The sequence below is a fragment of the Dunckerocampus dactyliophorus genome, chromosome 20 (genome assembly GCF_027744805.1).
Source record: "Dunckerocampus dactyliophorus isolate RoL2022-P2 chromosome 20, RoL_Ddac_1.1, whole genome shotgun sequence".
NCBI lineage: Eukaryota > Metazoa > Chordata > Actinopteri > Syngnathiformes > Syngnathidae > Dunckerocampus > Dunckerocampus dactyliophorus.
This window is the reverse complement of record NC_072838.1, coordinates 8,808,237-8,829,722: the sequence shown is the minus strand read 5'-3', so window position 1 is coordinate 8,829,722 and position 21,486 is coordinate 8,808,237. Positions and strand designations below refer to the sequence as shown.

The 21,486-nt window shown below is 40.2% G+C and overlaps 1 protein-coding gene across 1 annotated transcript in view; it reads left to right on the top strand.

Moving 5' to 3' along the window:
* samd12 (sterile alpha motif domain containing 12) overlaps positions 1 to 20,163 on the top strand; it is a 135,060-nt gene extending 114,897 nt beyond the window's left edge. The window contains exon 6 of the transcript XR_008567114.1: positions 19,965 to 20,163. The gene's annotated coding sequence lies outside the window, so the exon portion shown is untranslated. The remainder of the gene's footprint in view (positions 1 to 19,964) is intronic.
* Positions 20,164 to 21,486: the final 1,323 nt, after the last annotated feature.

Below are 21,486 nucleotides of genomic sequence, written 5' to 3'. Positions count from 1 at the left end.
AAGGAACTGACATAATTTAGTCCTTTGGACAGCAATTTTCTCAACTTTTTCATTTATATTTGCAAGAACTACCTCATGTGCAGTTAAAACAAGTTTGTATTGGTCATTTCTTTTTAACAAAATAAAATTGGAACATTGAAGGTGCATGCTGTAACATAATTGTAAAAAAAATCGGTATCAGCCAAAATCGGAATCGCAGGTCATGCTTTTTAAAGCTTGGTGATCCGTGGACCCCAAGCTCTCATAACTAATGAGAAACAGGTCATCAGCTGAACATCACGCCAAAGTGGAAACAAAACCAAAATAAGAGCGCAAAACAGAAAACTAAAAGGAAAACCGAAACTAAAGGCCAAACTGTCATGCAGAACATGACCTAATGCGCTGGTTATGCAAGGGGGGAATAAAGCTTCTTCCTTCAGTAGCTCTAATCTAATATCACACCTCAGGAAGAATCTTGGAGTCACATGGATCATTTTGGCGCCTAGCATTTGTCTGATTTTGCATAAACTGTTTATTTGTGAAATGCATCCAGGAAAATTACACAACATTAGTTTGAGGGAAGAGCTGCTGCCGTGAATTGCTGGACGATTTGGGATATTGGTAAGAAAGCACATAGAGCATCTCTAATTATTGGACAATATCAAGCACCTTATTAAACGTTTATTCAAAAGTTGGAGTTTTGGGTCAGAATCAGGAGAAGGCATGCGTGACGCTCTGCTTATATCTTTTGGTGGAGGCAGTGTGACGCCACGGGGCAGCATCTCCATTACTGGAAAAATGAAGCTTGGCATTACTAAAAGCAATGAATGCAGGGAGATTTTGAGGATCTGGTGTAGGCTCAAGCTTGCACTTCACCCTAATGTGGGGAAGCGGTCTCCAAAATGGATGGATGGACGCGAGCCAGCTGCGAGATTTTTGTTCTCAGAATTGTTTCATTGGTTACTCTTGTTAGCTCGCTCACAAAACTATCAATTTCAGACCCGGCTATTGTTTAGCAAGACTCCATCCCACGTGTTATGCAAATACCATGGTAACCAGCTAAATGCCACTCGGTGAAGAAAAAAACCTGGTGCTTCATGTCATTTCCAATTGCTGGTTTGAGTGGCTTGAAACTGATGCAGTTCTATTGCGTGCGGGACCGCTTAAAATACTGATAAACTCTCAAATCTCACATCTCTGGTGCCTCCGTGATCATGTGCATGCACTCAAGTATGCATACATGATCCAAAAGACAGATACCCACCCACACATGTAAGGTACAGCCCAGAAAAGAAAACAAAGACCCGAGTAAGTGGATGGGCAAAAACTGACTCTCTGCTACTGTAATCCAAAATGTTATCAAACTACTCAAAAGCGTCTTCAATGCTTGTCGGCCGATTCTGCTGCTGCTGTTGACGCTTGTTGGGGTACTTGTCAGAACAATGTATGATAAACGATTATCTTCTATGAAAAAAAATGCAAAAGTGACCACTTTCAAGAGTAAATCATATAAGCCTAATATCATGGACAATATATGAAACACTTAAAATTCAGTTTTTAAAATGTTATTTCTATTTCTTCCACATCGGCTTTCCTACCGACGCTCTTGTTTTGGGTTGTGCAGCACGTCATTTTCGATTCATTCCCTCAAACTAATCTTGTGTAATGAACACATTATGCCTCTTTGAATGCGATGCCACTGGATGCATTTCGCCAATGCAAACACTTAAAATAAGACATATAAGACATATATATAAGACATACAGTATATAATACTGCAATGTAAAGTATAGAAAATGTGAAATTTTGAATGGTGACCAATAGGCAAGTGTTCTACTATCAACAAGTAAGACAGGTCTTAGTAAATCCACAAATAAGAATCAGATTAAATGATGACAACGATACAATTTTGAAAGAAACATCCGCATCAGCACCAAGAAAGACTGTGGACTAATACAATCATTGAATTTATAAACTGGGCTCATTCGACATGTGACGCATGGACGCAGCCTGAAGGAAACAGATTAGAAGTGTTAAAGGAATACGCCTTAGTCTACCCGGCATAACCAGCGCTTTAATTGCAAGCTGCATATTTACAAAAAATTACAAAATCATTTCAGATCACAGACTTTGTCGTCAGAAAAAAGCCAATATTTACATCCCTACTGGATAGTCTTAGCAAGAACAAGGAAGAAAACAAGACATTGGCAATTGCACAGCTACAACAGCTTGACACCTCATGCTGATCACCAGCCTGGTCACACACTGCTGTGGGATGCCATTCCCCTGAATCCAACATGGTCTTTGTTGGCCACTCTTGCAAGAACAATGTGATCCCGCGAGTGTTCATTGAGGTCAGGACTGCTGGCAGTCCACGCCAATGTTTGCACCACGGGTCGGCAACCTGTCGATCACCATTGGCAAGTCAACATTTGTGCTGGTTGATCCCGAAAATATTCACATTAGTGCCCTCCCCTCACAGAGAGCGACCGACAGACACGGATTTTGAACCCTGAACACACCCGTCCCTGAAACCCAGAGGTGCCAGCGCACGCCACACCGGCTCGTGACGTGATGTGCGCCTCCGAAACAACCCCTCGGAACGACATGGATCATTAAGACCAGCTCCAGCCGCAACAACACTCCCCCTCTCCTCTCAAGCACCATCACTTGACTGTGACAGGAAGCCATCAAGCCAAGCAGAGACAAAGAGGCACAAAAGCGAGGGTGCCCTAAGTGCAGCCCAGGGGCAATCCATGGCTCATTCATCATTGGCCTGATGCACTCAACAAAAAAACCCTGTAAAAAACGGAGCAAAGGGCCCAGTGAGAAAAAGCCAAAATGTTGACAGTAACAATAACCAATGATAAAACAGAACTCACTGATTTAAAATACTGTATATATCACGTTTTTTCAAACCTTCTACAACCTTCTTGCGTCGGTTCACGGCCGAGGCTCAAAAAAGGTTGATGACCACTGCTTTAGACTCCCAAATTTTGCTGGGAGTTCAGTGCAAGACTGGGGGGATTTGACTCATCTTACCATAAAAGTGCATCAGTTCCAAACCACTCAAACCAGCAATTGGAAATGACATGAAGCACCAGTTCTTCAGTTCTTTTGGTGTCTCATGATGACAGCGCTCTTTTTTTTGTCCCCCCCCATCACTGCCTGCCATTGAACTGATTTCAGTTGAATTTGCATAACACGCAGGATAACAATAAGTGCTTCGGTCTGAATTGACAGTTTTGTGCGCAGTCTAACAAAAGGAACCAATTAAACAATTCTGAGAACAAAAATCCCCCAGCTGGCAACATTCCTTCTTAAACGTCACATCTCGAATCAGTCTCTTCATCCTAAGCTTGATGACGGTGTCAGTCTGATTTAAAAAAATAAAAATAAAAATAAAAAAACATTGTGTTCTGTCCTGATAGCAACACCTGATCCACCTAGAAGGCCTCGTTTGCCTTATTGGCTAAGAGGGAAGTCGTATTGATTGGCTTCCTGTTTTTGTGCTGGCCTCTCTCAGGGATGAGAAGGATTATGTTGGAGCTGTGTGATGTTGTTGACGCTCCCGTCGCCTTTTACCGCTCCAGTATGCCAACCCTGCCGAGTGTTTGTGTGTGCGTGTCAATGGACGTGTGCCAACAAAGGAGTTTGTGGGTCGTGTGTGTGTGTGTGTGTGTATGTCATCTTGGATTTGGGGAGATTGTGGTTCCATCTGGCAGCCTCTGACTCCAGCGTGCTCAATGGTATCAAAACTTGGCACAAATTCTTCATCGCGGCAGCTGGGACCTGATATCAAGAAAGACGCCAGAACTCACAAGAACTCACAGCAGCATATTATATTGACAAACATGTCCAGACAGCATGAGACCACAGATAATTGGATAGGATGGGAAAAAATCCAGTCCTTTTTTTTCCAGCCAGTAGTTTCTAACTTTTTTGTGTGCATCACGGGATAGTTTCATGCACATGTACAATTCCAACTAAGAAACTTGGTCAAGTCAGCATAAAAAAAAAGCTGTGTGCCAATGTGTAAACACCGCAATAACAATGACATCAACTTACAATTTTACATATGAAAAATGCGCTGCTAATGGCGTCCTCCTCATCTAAGAAAAACACTGCAGACTTCGGGATGTTTACCTTTGCTTAACAGAGAAGAAACATGCACCTTCCACCCGGTGTGGTAGAATCCAGGTTAATACTACCATGCTTTTACTTTGAAGGACGTCACTGCGCGCACTAAAGTAAAAGCCAATGAGTTCTATCTACCTGGTCTACAGTATCCACACACGACAACTGGTTCCTGCACCTGCCGAATGCTTTAACCAAATAATAACTTGCATTATTATTTGTTCAGAAGCAGTCGACTTGTATTCCGGTTGGTTTGCGTAAAGTGCATGCTTGAACTCATTTCTTTTAAATAATAATACATGCAATGGCAATAGTTTTTAGCCTTTCTTCTTGGTTCCTTGGGCCATGTTGCTGTTGGAGTAGTCAGTGTAGTAGAAGTAGCGGTGTACTAGTATTATTAGTAGTATTAGTAGCCAATGATCACACAATTTAAAAGGCTTTCATCCATCCATCCATTTTCTATACCGCTTCATCCTCATTAGGGTCGCGGGGGCATGCTGGAGCTGACTTCGGGCGACAGGCGGACTGGACTGGTCGCCGGCCAATCGCAGGGCACATATAGACAAACAACCATTCACACTCACATTCATACCTATGGACAATTTAGAGTTAACCAATTAACCTCACCTGCATGTTTTTGGGAATGTGGGAGAAAACCCACGCACACATGGGGAGAACATGCAAACTCCACACAGAAAGGCCCAGGGGAGAATCGAACCCAGGTCTTCTCGATCTCCAGGCTGTTCCTGTATTGGCCAACGTGCTAACCACTAGACCACCGTGCGGCCCAAAAGGCTTTCAAATTGTATTAAAAAACAAAAGCAATATATTAGCTTACAGCGCTGGATTCTACGATCGACAAGGAAGATTGAGAAAAGAACCAAGAATGAAAGCACACAAAGTATACAGTATATATATATATATATATTTACTGTATATTAAGATCGATAGTGAAATTGAGGTTACGTGCCTGGAAAGTGAAAGTGACGTTTGTATGAAAGAGAGAGTTAAGCTGGTGTGGGTGAGAACAAGGCATCTATTGTGTGTTCTCCAGTTTTACCATGAGTCATATCTAAGTGTTGCGCAACTCTGATTGCGCCACATGTGTGTGTGTGTGCATCACGGAGGTTAAGTGTGCATGTGCACAGACCTCTATAAGAAGCAATTACACTTACAATGCACTGACTGGTAGACTGTGTAATATATCAAGCTCTTTAACTTTATGCAGAGGACTCCAGAGGGTTTTGGAATATTACTGTACACCAGGGGTCACCAACGTGGTGCCCGCGGGCACCAGGTAGCCCCCCCACGACCACATGAGGTGCCCGCAAGCCTGCTTTTCATTCAGGTTTTCAGTTAATAATGAAAGCCCAGTAGAAAGAAATGCATTCTGAAATACAAAATGTGAGTTGTGGACACCAGCATTTTGTTAATGTTCTGGGAAAACAAGCATATTCGCTTTGTTTGGGTTTAAAATAAGCTCTGAAAATAAATGTTACAAAAATGAGTAGCTCTTGGCCATTTTCATTTTGTAAAAGTAGCTCTCACAAGGAAAAACGTTGGTGAGCCCTGCTGTACGCTGTTGTTCTTGATTTGCTAAACAAGCAACAAACATAATATTCATGATTTGGAATTGAATTAGGATGTTTTCAGTGTGATTGAGTGTGTATTTGTGCACTACTTATGCACAAAGTCTTGCAGATCGCCTCTGCAATTTTCTTTCTGTCTCTTCCTGTCTTTGTTTTATGACTGTGGCGGTGTTGCCTTTCTTTTCTATTCGCTCTTTTGCGTCCTCGTAAGTCTGTATGAGGATTTCCGCAGCCGTCGGGGGGAAAGTACGCCGCTTTCGTTGTCATGGTGAATCGGTGACTCTGTGATTGATAGTGGAGTCTATTTAAGGAAGACCGGGATTGGTTTCACCTGGTTTGATCAATCCATGTCTACTCATCCTGGCTTGGGCCAATTAAGTCTAGACGCTCTTGTTTTGAGTTGGTTGAGCTCAGTTCAGTTCCGTTATTTATCCTGGATGTCCGAATCCTACTTTTGTAGGATGTGTGAATAAATTAAGCAAAGTGATACTAAAACAAAAAGAATCCGAGTCCGTTAAAGGTGAAATTTACAAAACAAATCATCTGTTATTGGTGGTAGGAGTAGTAAAATTACCATGAAATGAAATACCTATCCAGTTTTGTTGCCCTCATTAGCTCTTCTCATCTTGTTGATCTTTGATTCGGTTCTTCTGTGCAACCTAACGACATCTCTATATCAGTTTTTGATCAATAACCTGCCTTTCCAAAGATAATAATTCACAATGAGATTTCCATATTTTTTCTTTGTCTTCTCAACATTCCTTTTTCCCCAAACAGGATGTGTTTTTATTTTCGGCAACCTGAAGTCATGGAGGTTAATTGCTGAGAGAGGAAGGTTAATGAGCCGCACTCATTTACCTTCGGGGGTGAAAAAGATGAAAAAGATCAGTTTTGTTTTGTTTTTGTTTTTTTGCTGAGGTCTGATGCACCTCATTTGTCAACCAAAATAAACAGGAAACGCCAATTTGTTTCCACTCGAGAATTTGCTTTTAATTGGTGAGACGAGAAGGACATGTCCTGTTAACGCAACGGTTTTCCTTGGATTCGTTTCCTTTCTAATGGAGACATTTGTCAAACGTCCGTCTTAATGAGACGGCGTACAACGTGTAAAATTCACAAAATGAGAATGGTTTGTCATAAAAGAAAGTGAAAAGTAAAATTTCCACCGCACAACGGTTTGTCTTTGTGTAGAGGCATTGTGACTTCGGTTCTTCCTTGTTGATGTCGGGAATTCCAGTGCATTCAAAAGAACAGTGGAGGTCACAGTGACCATGATCTTTTCTCATCCTTCAGGCAACAATAATTCGACAATACGAATGGAAAAACCAACAAAACTCTTTGAAAAGGAGCACTCGTCTCTCAAATAACACCATATAGAGAACCTCGGGGTGTTACGTTACCAGATGACTGAACATGCTACTGTGTTGCTGCTACCACCAGTTTTCATCTGATTTGGTTTTTGTCTCTCGCCGAAATTGACCTGGGTTTTCATACACTGTCTTGGTTTTTCCAATAGTCCTCTGCACTTATTAAACTAGTCCATTTGCCCTGTACTGCATCGTTCTGCGAAACCGAGTGCCCAGACAAAACACTCGCGATGCCGACTCACTGTCCGTGCATTGTTTATTAAGTACGACTGCTAAATAACCCGCCATGGGGCCAAAAGAAAGTTGCGAGTTCCAGCAAACCAATGAAAAAAGCTTAGAAACACTTTTGATTTCATGCTCACCAGGATGTACGAGACATCAACCATAAATTCCATCCAGCCGTCATTTAGGATTATTTTGGGTGTTTTTGTGTGTCTGGAACAAATTAATTGGCTTTATATTATTTCCTATGGGAAAATATGCTTTGTTTTTCATATGTTTTGGTTTTTGGTGTACCTTTTGGGACAAATTAATGACGAAAACCGAGTTACCACTGTAACGAGACTCGATGCAAATATCTGAAACCTTAGTATCGGCGTATCAACATGATATCACAGTTGTGGGGAATAAGCACTATTTGCTCTTGTGCTTTAAAATTGTGCAAAATGTTTTTGATGGATATGCTGAGAAAGGATTGGGTGATTTTTGTTGATTAAAGTGAGCTAAATGCTGCATACACTAAAAATTGTGTCCCTCTTGCTGTACTTTTTTCCAAACTATAGTTCACAAAAGCAGAATGAAATAGAAATGAAACAAAATTCTATCAGTTCCTCTAATTTGCCTGGTGGCAGCTTCCCTAATCTGTATTGTTTCTGCGTCGTCATCAGTTTTGGAGTAACTTCCTGTTGTTGGCATGTGCCGAGTCTGACACATTTTCCTCATTTGATTGATATAGCCTTCACAGTATTCCATACGGTACATCCAGCGCATCTTTTAACATCCCAGTCCCAATTGGTTCATTTCCAAATTTGAGATCCTTTTTTTGTCAAGTTCTCGCAGATTATGCCTTGCACTTTTGTGGTGCAACTAGGAAAACCTCAAAAAGAATACGTGATCATTTTTTGTGTTTTTTCAAGCTGCTTTGCATACTTTGTAAGAATCAAGAAAAATCACTCATTGCGAAGGTGTCCACAGTGTTTTTTGTGGCCTGCAGCTTGTTTTCTATTGGCCCGCGGCACATTGTAGAAATAAAATTAAACCCCAAACCCTCAAAAAATGGGAAAAATTGAGCAAAAGGGCAAAATGCAAAGAGAAGAAGCTGAAATGTTGATGCTAACAACTAATAATACAATTAAGCATGGTCTTTAAATATGTTTTTTTAGCCTTTTTACAAAAAAAAAAATTAAAATATCAAAGTTATGGCAACACCTAGTAGCAGCAGAGATGAGTTTGTGACGCAGTTAGGCACAAAAACTGAATGATACAGCGCATACCCGACACCTTCTGTTATGGAATACTTTCTAATACACTTCTGCCTTGGAGACGATGTGTCTGTGTGTAATGTGCAACCATAATCATACGATACCTGTCTGGTTGTTGTTTAATTAGGACACTAATTATGTGTAGCTTAGAGAATCTACAGTAGCTGCTGTGTCAGCCACTGACTAACTAAATACACACTATTATGTTCAGTCTATTTTATTGCATTTGTGAATACAAAAATGAGGCTTTGGTGTTAAACGACAGCTCTGTGATACGTTTCTACACATGTCGTGTTCCAGAACTTTTATTAAACAGGTACGCTTTTATTGCATTCGTATACTTTTCACTTATTTCAGCTTCTGTAGCTTTAATTTGTCTGCTTGTTGGTGTAAACATTGCTCCCTGCCTCTGACTTTGTCCTCTTCTCTCGTGAAATTAATGTTGTCAGGACCGGCCCCATGACACACACACAAAAAAAGCTCGTTCTGATGATAGCTTGATAGCAACTGATTTGACTTCGGAGCGACCAATGGTCAGGAAAATACGGTAATACCCTTTAATGCAAGGAACTGCTTTGAACCTTACTTCCGGTTTATGTACCTCTTCTTCTTTGTCTTCTTTTACGTCTTCTTCTTCTCCTGATGGATATTGATAAGTTCCGCCCCTTCAAAGTCCGTGCAAAGCAGCTCAACAGAAAGGGGCAAACGATGGTAGCATATTGAAGCCAATGTTTCGAAACACTGCTCGCAGAGTCAAGGTAAAGGTTAAAGATAGTACAATGTATTGCAATGTGGTGTAGTGACACGTTATTGCTGGTAAATGTTTAGCACAAAGCAACTGCATGTTGTGTGTGTCCTAAAAAAAAAACAGAGTGCGTTGCTTTCTGAAGTTTCCCCATCAAAGAATCCACAAGCCCTTTGCCAAAAATGTGCAAAAACTGAGCTGGGACCTATTATTTGGACCCACCCTAGGTTGGAGAACCCCTGTTTTTGGCCATCAAGTAAACAGTCCATTTTAATGTCAGCCTGCAAGAATTGTAGTTGTCTTGCAGCCCTTGAAGCTGCATATCGTTATGCATTATTGGCATATTCTCTGGCGTAGATGCTGGTGCAATCAATATTCTTCAAATGACACCCCTCCAAAAAAGCACACACATATTGCCTACCACTATTGTAGTTCTTCTAGTATGATGCAGCAAAAGCAGCATTCATGCTGTTGTCACAAACAAAACATAAGTGTTACCTCAACGTATCTTTTTGCATGATTATTATGCTGTATCTTATTAAAAGGTCGTTGCTAAAGTAGCCACACTCTGGTCTCTTACCTCAACTGAGCGCATAAAAGCGCTGTATGTTATCGCTCTGATATTTCCTGACAGCTCCGAGTCCCTCAATATTAAAATCTACCTGAATATGGAACAAAAACAGCTGGGCCACAAGGTTACGTTCACATTTCGGGCCTTGCTCTCTCGATGTTGCATTCACACACATCGCCTTTCATACATAGATTCATGCACAAGGGTGAAGTAGAACCTTGATTTTTGTTATTAATTCATTCCAAAAGGTCAGGCGAAAAGAAAGCCATACGAAAACCGAATCTATTTTTCGCAAATGAAATGAATCCACTCCAGACACCCAAAAACATTAAAAAAAGTACATTTTACAAAGAATGATTATAGATTTACAGGCGGAAAGCAGTGCAAAATCATTATAAATAATGAATGAAATGCATAAGCGAACATTTAACATAACTTTTACCTTTAATGAAGACACAGAGAAGGAGGAGGGGATCCACACCAACGAAAATGCTTCCAAAACAGACCAACACAGGAACCTGAGGTCAAATGCTTGTTCCGTTTTGGAATTTAACCCATATTTTTCGGGATTTCTTTGCCCTCTAAAGTCGCTAGAACTTGGGAATTTGAACCACCGAAAACAATTTTTCATCACCTTCTAAAAAAAGAAAAACCCAACAAGTCGACCAAGACAGGATGTGAAAACAGGACATGTCCTGAGAAAACAGGACTATTGGTCACCTCACCTTTATTAATGCCACAAGCTTCAACGTACCAAATGGTAACAGTATTGTACGATAACCCAAACAAGGCAAATTTTCGGCAAGCATTTTTAGCCAAAAAAAACAAATGATTTGAAATGAAAGTTGTAAAGAACTCTCATGCACTGTGACAACAATTGCGCATATGCACAATATAGCCATAAGGCAAAAAAATATGCATTCATTTTTAATGAATTATTTGGATTTGGGTGTGGCCAATGCTTGCAAGCAAAGATCAGGCCTCAACGTTCCTGTAAATCCGGCATGACACATACAGCGCCCGACGTAATTGTTCTTAGTTCCTGCGACAGCAACATTTTGTTAGGCCTCACTCTGATTAATTGCGCATTCAGGGGTACCGCTCTATTTACCGTATGTAGGTTAGCTTGTACCCGAAAGCCCCCTTCTGCGGCGCCACCTTGATGGAGTGTGCAAGAGTCTACTTTCACTTACCGTGTGAGCAAGAGCGGGGTGATGGAACGGATCCAAAATTATCTTCTCGCTGCGGACACGTGGGGTAAAAGGAAGAAAAGTAATTACAAGTAGGAGCTCATTAAAACTTTGTAACATAAATAATGAAACACAAGTGGCTGCGTAACCATCCAAAAGTTAAATGAAACATCCATTATGTTGTCATGTGGGTAGTTTTGCTTTTAGCATCAAAGATGTAGATCACTGTGGTCTCTCTGGTGTTGGATGTCATTGTTGGTCTGTCAGTTCATGTCTTTACGCTAACGTAGCTACAGCTCACCCGTGACCCTAATGCGGACAATGGATGGATGGATGGATGGATGGACATCTACAGTATAAGAGTAGTGTGTAGAGTAGCATGACAACTAGTTCCAGGAAGTTGTTACATCTAAGATGAAATGAAAATGCTACTCTTTGGCTCGCAGAATTTCGCCGCTTCACTCTCGGTTCGCGGTTTTTCAAAAATATATTCACTGTAACAGGGTGAGACACACAAGCACCAGACTTGATCGCCAGAACAGGCTTTTATTTCAGGTTTGAACGATCTCACAACAGGCACAATAATCCCGAACACGGTCTACTGTTGCGGCCGTGATTCATGCCAAGCTAAAAGTAAACCCTGAACCCCCGACGTCACTTCCTGTCTGCCACCCACTCAGCTCCCCCAAAACCAGAATACATTTACAGCAACACACACATGCATGAGTCTTACTTACTGTGTTCATATCTTAAATTGCTTATTTTCTCTTATTATTTCTTCTAACTGGGTAACACAAAGGTAAAGGTGACTGTAGGGGTGTTATTTCATGTCTAGAGGGCTCTAATAATAATAACCCTGGCAATCACATGCTGACAAACAGAAATAGGCATCCAACTCAGTGCACTCAGCAAAGTGCACTCAAACATAAGGCTCGGCTCGTGCACTAAGCCAAGAAGAGAGACCCATCTTAGGTTTCTACTTTCTATTTGATGCGGAAATGTGCAAATTCCACAATTTTTCTTCAGAAAAAGTAACAAATGATTGAAATCATACAGCATCCAATGTATAACACTTCAATTGACAAATAATAATCATATTTTATGTTTTGCTATGATAAAAATAATGTATGGAGAATTATTTTGAAAATAACATTTTCATTATTTATTATTTTATGTATTGTTTATTACTGGTGTATTATTTATTATGAAAAAATTCTATTTTCATACTGACATAACTGCACTTCCTTGCATACGTCATATAATTGCAGAGGCCCACATTTTCTTGTGAACTAAACATTTTATTTTCCAGCTAGATTTGTCTCGTTTCATGTCCATAAGCGAAAGTGTGCAGTCACACATTTTTCCTTGGGGATGCAGTGTATACTCGTACAGTATGAGCTTTTAAACAACGAGCCATTTCTTCTTCTCTTTTTTTTTTTCTTAGACGTTTGTGTGTTGTTGTTTTTTTTATTTGCTCTATTTCCATGAACATTCATGAGGAAAAGGATTTTATGTCCAAATCTCTGACAGTAGCTTGTGAGCCTTTCGTTTCCTCTTTCATCTGCAGCAACTTCACTGGTGATTTTTGTTTTTCTATTCGACAAAGGATTGAAAGGGCCACACGGAGGAGAAAAACATGTTGTGGGAAAATAATTGTAACGTTACAAAAAAAAAAAAACACTGCGTTGTTTGACACGTTAGACCGAGGGTCTCAAATTCGTGGCCCCCTAACTTGACGTTGAAGTTTATATTTATATATTTCTGTCATCTTAAATTCCCACAGTTGGTCAGAGGCATGTTAGCTTGCTTGGAGGAAGAGGCTCTTTAATTGGTCGAGCACTGAGCTTGCAGTCAGCGAAATGAACAGCGAAATGAAGTGAAATGAACAGGGGGCGTCACGAGACAGAACGCTAACTACAATCGCGGTCCCAACACAAAAATGACAGCACTTTGACTAAGTATTTTCATAGTCAAATCTGATTCGTTAGACTTTGTCCATAGTCGACTAACAGCCTCATTTGCGGCTTTCCACTTCAAAGAACAACTAAAACACACAGATCACCAATAAACATGGCAGGGATAGAAAACAAAGTTGCAATAACCGCCTTACCCGCTTTAAATAATATTCAGTGATGTCGGTGGCTGACGCAAGTTGCACTTCACTTCCTGGAGTCATCTTTAACCTTTTCAAAACACTCCCACACTTTGGATGGTTATTTTGGTAGCCGCTATGAGCCAAAAAGTCTGTCGATATGGACGGTCGTCCTGGCGCTCGCCTCAGCTCCTTTGGATTGTGCCGCCGCAGCGGGTGATTTTATTCATGTCTTTTGTCGCTTTCAGTTCTTTATTAACACAAATTAGGCTGATTTTGTAAACAAAATAGGCTGTTTTTAACAAAAACAGAGACAGCAGCAGCCGTGGGCACCCCTCGAGTAGTCGGAATGGTACAATCTTGATCACATAACATTTTAATATGTTTCCACGGCGAGATTTACGCTCAAATCAGACTCCTCCAAATCGAATCGTCGAATAGTTGACTATTCGAAGGCACCCTGGCATGTGACAGGCAGGTATACACACATGAGGCAATGACTGCTACTATGTTGAATAATAAACTTCATTAAGACGTAACGTTAGCAACTTTTTACAAAAGAAGTCACTCCCATTGCTGGGAGTGCTTTCGGCTTCCCAGCATGCCTTGCGGTATCTCGGAAGTAGTTGCTCAACCTATATGTTTAGACTTAACGTACTTGATGTTTATTATCCTTCGCTGGTTGTGGTAGTTGCAGTGTGTGTGTGTTACCCACATGTTGCTGTGTGAGTTACAGCGTTACTGCTTTTATGACACCGTAGGGCCACCTGTCATATTGAGTCCGGACCTCCTGCCATTTCCAATGTGTTGACAAGCTCATTGCAAGGTCTGTTTAGGCTACCGCTTGCCCGAATAAAGAGCAACTTGAGTACCTCTGACTATCTTTTGGGAGAGCAACATGCTATTCTATGAATTTCTTATATTTTTTGTATCCCTTGTGACCCACCACAGTTCAGGCTCATGACAGCTTCTGGTGGTGTTTGTTGACAAGTTAGTGACTTGGTTGAAATGTAATTTGGGAGTGAATACTTGATGCGGCCCAGCCTCACCCAGACGCCACCTCCAGCGGCCCCCAGGTAAGATGAGTTTGAGACTCCTTTGTTAGATGAATACGAGTTATGTCAGAAAGGTTCTCGGACTGGTGTCACAAGAGATATAGTTCAAATAAAAACTAAAAATTCATCCGCTTGGAGTCTAATGCACTTTCTCAGGGTCAGCATCCCACTTCTGACACCATTTTTTATGGAAATTTGAAAAGTACTACCCTCAACATTATGCTGAAGTGCAAAATGGCTGCCTTTTTCCACAAACAACAATGATCTGGTTAAGGTCTCCTCAAAATTTGCCAGTTTCCCAATCAGCTGTCCCCCAAATCTAGATCTTTTCCCCTCGCATCTGCTGTTGGACACCGGAGACTCGACTGAGGTTTCTGCTCTGGTTTGATCAAGGCATTAACAACAGGTCTCAGGTGGCAGCAGTTTCAATTTGCTTTGGACTTCAGTCCTGTTTATCACTTGGATTTTTATTCAATGTTCTTTTTTTGAATTTTGATGAAAGCAAAAGCCCAGGTTTGAAGAAGTCCCAATTTCACAGGGGTTTATGTCAGACTGTGGCCAGAGGATTTCCAGTGGGAAGAATCTATTTTCTCTGCCCTAAAAGGGATGGAACAGCTTGAGATTGGAGATCAGGGAGATCATCCATCCAAACAGGTCATGCTGGACACCATGCACAGGAAATTGGCATGGAAGGTTTGATCTGCATGCCCGTGTGGCTCTTTAGGCTCCGAACTCCCAAGTTATACGAGGTTGGAAACACAAGGGAGATTATTCAAGGTCAATTTTGCATGATCCTTTTCAGCTGAAGAACCGGTTGCCGTGATTGTAGCAGTCATTTTCTGGGGCTGTTCATGTAAAACAAATGACACTATGCTTTAGGACTGCACAGAAAATAGTTGAAATCGTGATCTGGATTGACTGATTGACTTGATTCCTTTCCTTATATCGATGAGATTTACCACTCACTAATATAAAAGCATTTGTGTACCATTTAGACCACCCGCCATGTGCAGTAAATGCCTTTTAAATGTATTCACAATTGCATATTTCACTCTGTTAACATGGATCGCGGCATTTCAGATTTCTGACAAAGAGTGGAAATCAGGAATTTGCAGCAAAGGTTATTTCCGAAGCCCTTAAATGTTTGCTAGGTGGGGACTTTGTCGCCATGGAAAAGGTTCTTAATGTTCTGTTGGTTTACCCCAGGCTAGGATGTGGCATTTGATGGATGTGTCACCACATTCACTCGTAGCTTAGTGACTAACTAACTCCCTCACTGTTCCACCGCCATTCAAACACATTGCATCAAACTGATTTACAGCGCCGCAGTTCACAATTCGCCTTGTCTTTTTCCTCATTCCCTGCTTCCATCATACCTTAATATTTTCCTTCTCACGCTTCCTTTTCCACTCCTGTCTAAACAAATTAGGGAGCAAATGAGGGAGGAGTGATAGGGGTGATGTGGAGTGACAAAAAGAGGCCGAGAGAGAATGATGAATGAAGCCAGATGCTGGATTCCGCATGACAAAGCAAAATGACCTTCCATCTCCCAATACACAAACACAGCAAGTCCTCTCTCTGGTTATTATCAGAATCACTATTATTTAGTATTTTGCATGTATTTATTTTGGAATTTGTGTGAATAGCTATGATACTTATTGGGCCATGAGTGTACCGTGGTCTGTGCAAGCTCCATGAAAAAAACTACACATTGAGAATATGCACACATTCTTCATAATTATAAGTCTAGAACTCCAACAATTAATCGATTAATCAATGATTAATTAATTATCCAATTAATCACAACTATTTTGGTATTCAATTAATCATTTTTTGAATTAAAAAAATGTAAATATCCTCTAATTTTCAGACTCTCAAATGTCCATTCATCGATTTTCTATACCGCTTCACCCTCATTAGGGTCGCGGGGGCATGCTGGAGCCTATCCCAGTTGACTTTGGGCGACAGGCGGGGTACACCCTGGACTGGTCGCCAGCCAATCGCAGGGCACATATAGACAAACAACCATTCACACTCACATTCATACCTATGGACAATTTAGAGTCGCCAATTAACCTCACCTGCATGTTTTTGGGAATGTGGGAGGAAGCCGGAGTACCCGGAGAAAACCCACACGTACACGGGGAGAACATGCAAACTCCACACAGGAATGCCCAAGGGAGAATCGAACCCAGGTCTTCCCGATCTCCAGGCTGTTCCTGTATTGGCCAACGTGCTAACCACTAGACCACCGTGCGGCCTGACTCTCAAATGTGAATATTTTTGAAAAAAATTTAAAAATCCATGAAAGCAGACCTACTGTTTTTGCGTTTAGGCATAAAAAGACATTCACACAGCTCATCTTTGACTTTGGAATACAGCAATCGACTTTTTTGCCTCTTTGCTGATATGCTGCGGACCAAACCACTAACTGTTTGTGTTTGGTTCATATCGATTTGGTACGCATAGGGTCCAACAGATTACTCGATTAATCAAAACAAAAAGCTCCAGATTAATCAATGAAAAATAATCGGTAGTTGCAGCCCTACTAATTTGTAAGCGTTTTTCGTTAACCCATAAAAGCTTTTACGCTAACAAGTCAACAAAAGTCCTCTCAGAAACTAAAATGGGGGAGATGGAAGTGGGAAATACTGCAAATTTTGGTATCGATCCAGTACCCAGTAAAAACAGGCTAAGTATCTCCGATACCAATACTTTCTACTTCTTCTAGTGAATTTCCCCGCTGTGGGATAAATAAAGTACAAATACAAATACAAATACTTGGACATTTTTCAAAATCAATCAATCAAAATCATTACCGGATTTTGCAATTTTTGCACTTTAATTTGTTGATCAACTTTATAATCAGAATAAAACACTGGACATACATTTTAGGCGGGCAAAACAAATATTTGTATTTGTATAAACAATTTAACAATGTACATATTAGTGCTGTCAAAAGATTACAATTTTTATTCAGATTAATCACACAGTTGCTGTGAATTAATTTCAATAAATCACTATTAGATATCTTTCTTGTTTAATCTTTGTTCATTGTTTTTCATTTTGCATGAGCAAAGAGCCTCAAAAAAAAGAACGTGGGCGAAGTGTTATCCAAAGTGCTAGCAGAATGCCCGTTACTGTGGTACAGTGGAACCTTGGTTAGCTTCACTGATTCATTCCAAAAGGTCTGACTCTAACCAAAATCAATTTTTCAAATCATGTAAATCCAATTAATCCATTCTAGAAAGCCAAAAACATGTTTTTATAATTTTATAATTGTAGTTTTATCAGCAGAAAACAATTCCAAATGCGTATAAATACATAAATAATAGGGATAAATGTACATTTCATGTTAGTTTGACCTTCATTGAAGACGTCATTCTTGACATGACTTTTCCCAAAGACACGATGTGGCAGTGAGATCAATACATTCCTCTTCAACACCACCTTCGTGTTTTGCCATGAGTCATTTCTTACCTTTAATAATCCAAAGAAAGTTGCAAATGCTAAAAATTCTGATAAAGAAACATGACTGAATGGAAGCATTAACTATGACAACACAGGAGGGTGGTGTCCGGGTGGTGTCTCGCTGCCACACGTGTCTCTGGGAACAGTCATGGCTTCAATGACGGTAACCTTAAATGTTCATGTATCCCTTTCATTTGTCATTTATGTGCGTTTAGAATTGTTTCAAACTAGAATTGTAAATCTATAAAAATGTGTTTTGTGTTAACATTTTTGAGAGTCAAGCACTGATGACAAGACTTGCTGACTTCCGGTTCCGGATGACATTTTGTTAGCAATCTAAGGATGCTAACAAGGATGTTTTGTGATAAAAAAAATTAAAAAAAAAATACACAGTTGGCCTCAAGCAGTGTATTAACAACAGAACAGGACACACTCCATATTGTGCGCTAACCAAAAAAATGTACACAAACCGAGGCAAAAAACACAAAAGGGATGGGTGGACACTAACCAAGGCTCCACTGTATTTTAAGCTAGAAGGGCTTTGGTGCAGACTGTGCATATTTTTATTGTTCATATTTTATGTCATTCGACTGTTCCGTCATGTTTTTTTTAGCACTTAAATTTCCCATTCAGAGGGCCAACGAGCTGTTTAGCGTCTTCCGTCCCGAGTTGTTTGGTTCTGCAGCCTGTCATTACTGGATCAACTTCCCATTTGCGCATGTGTGGCAGTAACACTACTTGGACAAACTGCCCAAAATGAGAAAGGTTTCAGTGATTTTGAGTCATTCTGCGGCGTAGTAGAGTAAGTCACATCAAATGTTTAATAGTGATGATGGATTCATATGCATTAATGCGTCAGTTTTGACAGCCCTTATGTAAACACAACAATGTAAGACAAGATCAACAAAATAATTGTTACAGCAAAATGAAATCAATAGTACAAAATAACTAAACCAAAGCAAAAATCGCTCCAATGCAAATCCTCTGGAGGGCTTTTTACCCCCAAAGCCCTCCTGTGTCCAAGAACATTTGACTTGAGTTTGTAATTAATATCAGAATAAATGCAATATATTTGTGAAACTGAACATAGAACTGAATCATAGCACACTAACGATACTACTCTGGTATCAATAATATTAATATTTGGATAGATATGCCCACCTTTCAAACATACTGTAACTTAATATCCATTCATTGTGATCCATAACAAACGGCTTCTACCAAACGAGTATCCCCTGATTAATGTACATGAAATTGCCAGTGGAAATGACGAAAGAACAAATGAAAAGATTTCAGAGCTCCCGACTTGAAAATGTCCGAAGTAGTTGTCCTGTTGACAACGTAATTACAACCTGGTGAACTGACTGCAGTGTACTTGTTTTGCATCCTGCAATCTACAAACCAAACCGGGTATTTCTGTGGCGCATTTGCATTTTATGTAGTGATCACATGAGGAAACACATTTAAAACATACATTCTTGCAAAGCAGGGCCTTGTTTGCCTCACTGAGGCGTAGTAGGTAGGGAATCGAAGATGCATTTGTATGCAGTTTGTGACAATTCCTTCCAGACACCCAAACATTTGACCAAAAAAGACATTTTATAGGAAATTGTGACTGGACTTTCACTTTCACTTTATACCTTCAAGGTACTCAGAGTGCTTTGACACTGTTACCACTTTCACCTACTAATGTGTCAGCAGGAACTTACAGTTCAGTATCTTACCCTGGGATACTTGGACATGGTCACAGGAGGACAGAGGATCGAACCAGCAACTTTCTGATTCACTTTACCGCCCGAGCCATGCTGCCCCCTATTCTTTTATAGAAAATAATATAATAGAATAATATAATATGATAGTATATTATAGTGCTCCATCCATTTTCCATGCCGCTAGGGTCGCGGGGTATGCTGGAGCCTATCCCAGTTGAGTTATGGGCGAGAGGCGGGGTACACCTTGGACTGGTCGCCAGCCAATTGCAGTATTATAGTATTATTATATAGAATAGTTTTACATGCAAAAAACAATGAATGATGAATGGATGGAACTTGTTGATTTCCCATACATCCGATCCCTGGACTGGCCACCAAAGTAGGATTCCTTATTTAGAAATAGAGCAGACAAAAACCTGTTTACCACCTTCCAAATATGGTTTTTAACATTATTAAAGTCTTCCGGTCATGAAATTATAACCTTATACTCACCTCTATACTTGGATTACTCAATATAGTAGACGTAATAACAGAAAATAAGACATAAATAAGACTTGTGCTCATGTGTGTTACAGTAAATGTGGTCCATTGCAAAGGGAACTGATTGGAGGATGGACCGAAAGTGACGTCGGGGGTTCACAGTTGAATTTCAGCCTGGCGTTATGGCCACAACAGTAGCCCGTGTTTTTATTTGGGATTTTTATGATTCAAATCTGCAATAAAAGCCTGTTGTTCTGGCGATCAAGTGTGGTGATTGTGTGTCTCACCAAAAATTACAGTAACTGACACCTATTGATGAGTGTAAAATACGACATATCATCACGTCTTTGAAAGCGTCTCATGTTAGACGCCTTACATTTGTATTTTAATATAGTCATTTTTCCGCTTGAGATAGCTTATTTTAGGCAAAAAAATACATCAAATTTGCTTAAATATGCATATGTTTATATACTAACACTCGGCGGTATTCAACCACAAAACAGCATAATTTATTAAGCAATATATTTTTGAAAAAACATTATAGAGGAAAGCCACGAAATTTGATGTGGAAAGTGGCGAGGGATTACTGTATTGTACTTTGCCATATATTAAATGAAATATGACACTGACTAATACATACCTTTTTCTCGGGAGGTTATTATTACATTACCTGTGCTACAGGGTCAATTTCTACATAAGTTTGCTTAAATGGAATTTCATTTATTTGTAGTCTTGTATTCGTTTTTGCAGTTCCTCAATTTAAAAGCAACTAACTTTTACTCCACTAAAACGCTGGTTTACTAACTTTTTATTTTACATGAGTATATTTTTAGATTCACATGGGGGAAATGCCATCAAATTTACTGTACTTTTACTTGAGAAAAATATTTCAGTAGGCTATATACTGTATATTTTAGTTTTTTTGCACATCCATGTCCCAGAATTGTTGGTTGGTTGTTGGCCATGAACTCACAGGTGAAAAATGGGTCAACTATAAGCTCTTAACCGAAACTGTTGTTAACTTTTTATGTCAGTGAGCTTGTGCGAGTGTGAAACTCCACCACCCGACGTAACCTTTGGCAGTAATAAAACATAAGAGAAGCATAGCCAGAAGGCAGCCGAGGCTTCAGTCGTCTCTCCCATTTAGTGTTGAGTCCTTGCCAAACACTAAGGAGGCCATCCATAATTAACCCTGCGCTGTCAAGTTAAGGCAGCACTCATAACATGTCCCCACATGTCATTCTAACCTTTTCCTTGCATCGCTCGCTGCTGTCAACTCATCTGAGAGGTCCAGAATCTGAAATACCGTGCTACCTTCACAGGACATGTCATGAAGTAAACATTACTGCATGCAAAGAGAGCTTTTTCATTTCAGTGACGGTGGTAGTGAGTGAGGAGTGATTCAGCCACTTCATTGTCTCAATCTACATTAGTCGCTTTCAGCAAAGACCCAAGCATGATATTTTTGTTTTATTTTTACGTTCCTCTCTTGCGTCAATAACATTCTGACTTTTGAAATATCAAAGACGAGAAAGAGCACAGATACAAGGAGTGTGGCTAATCCATTCATTTGGCCAGAAAGTCAAATAGAATAGTACAGTCGTCCCTCGTTTATCG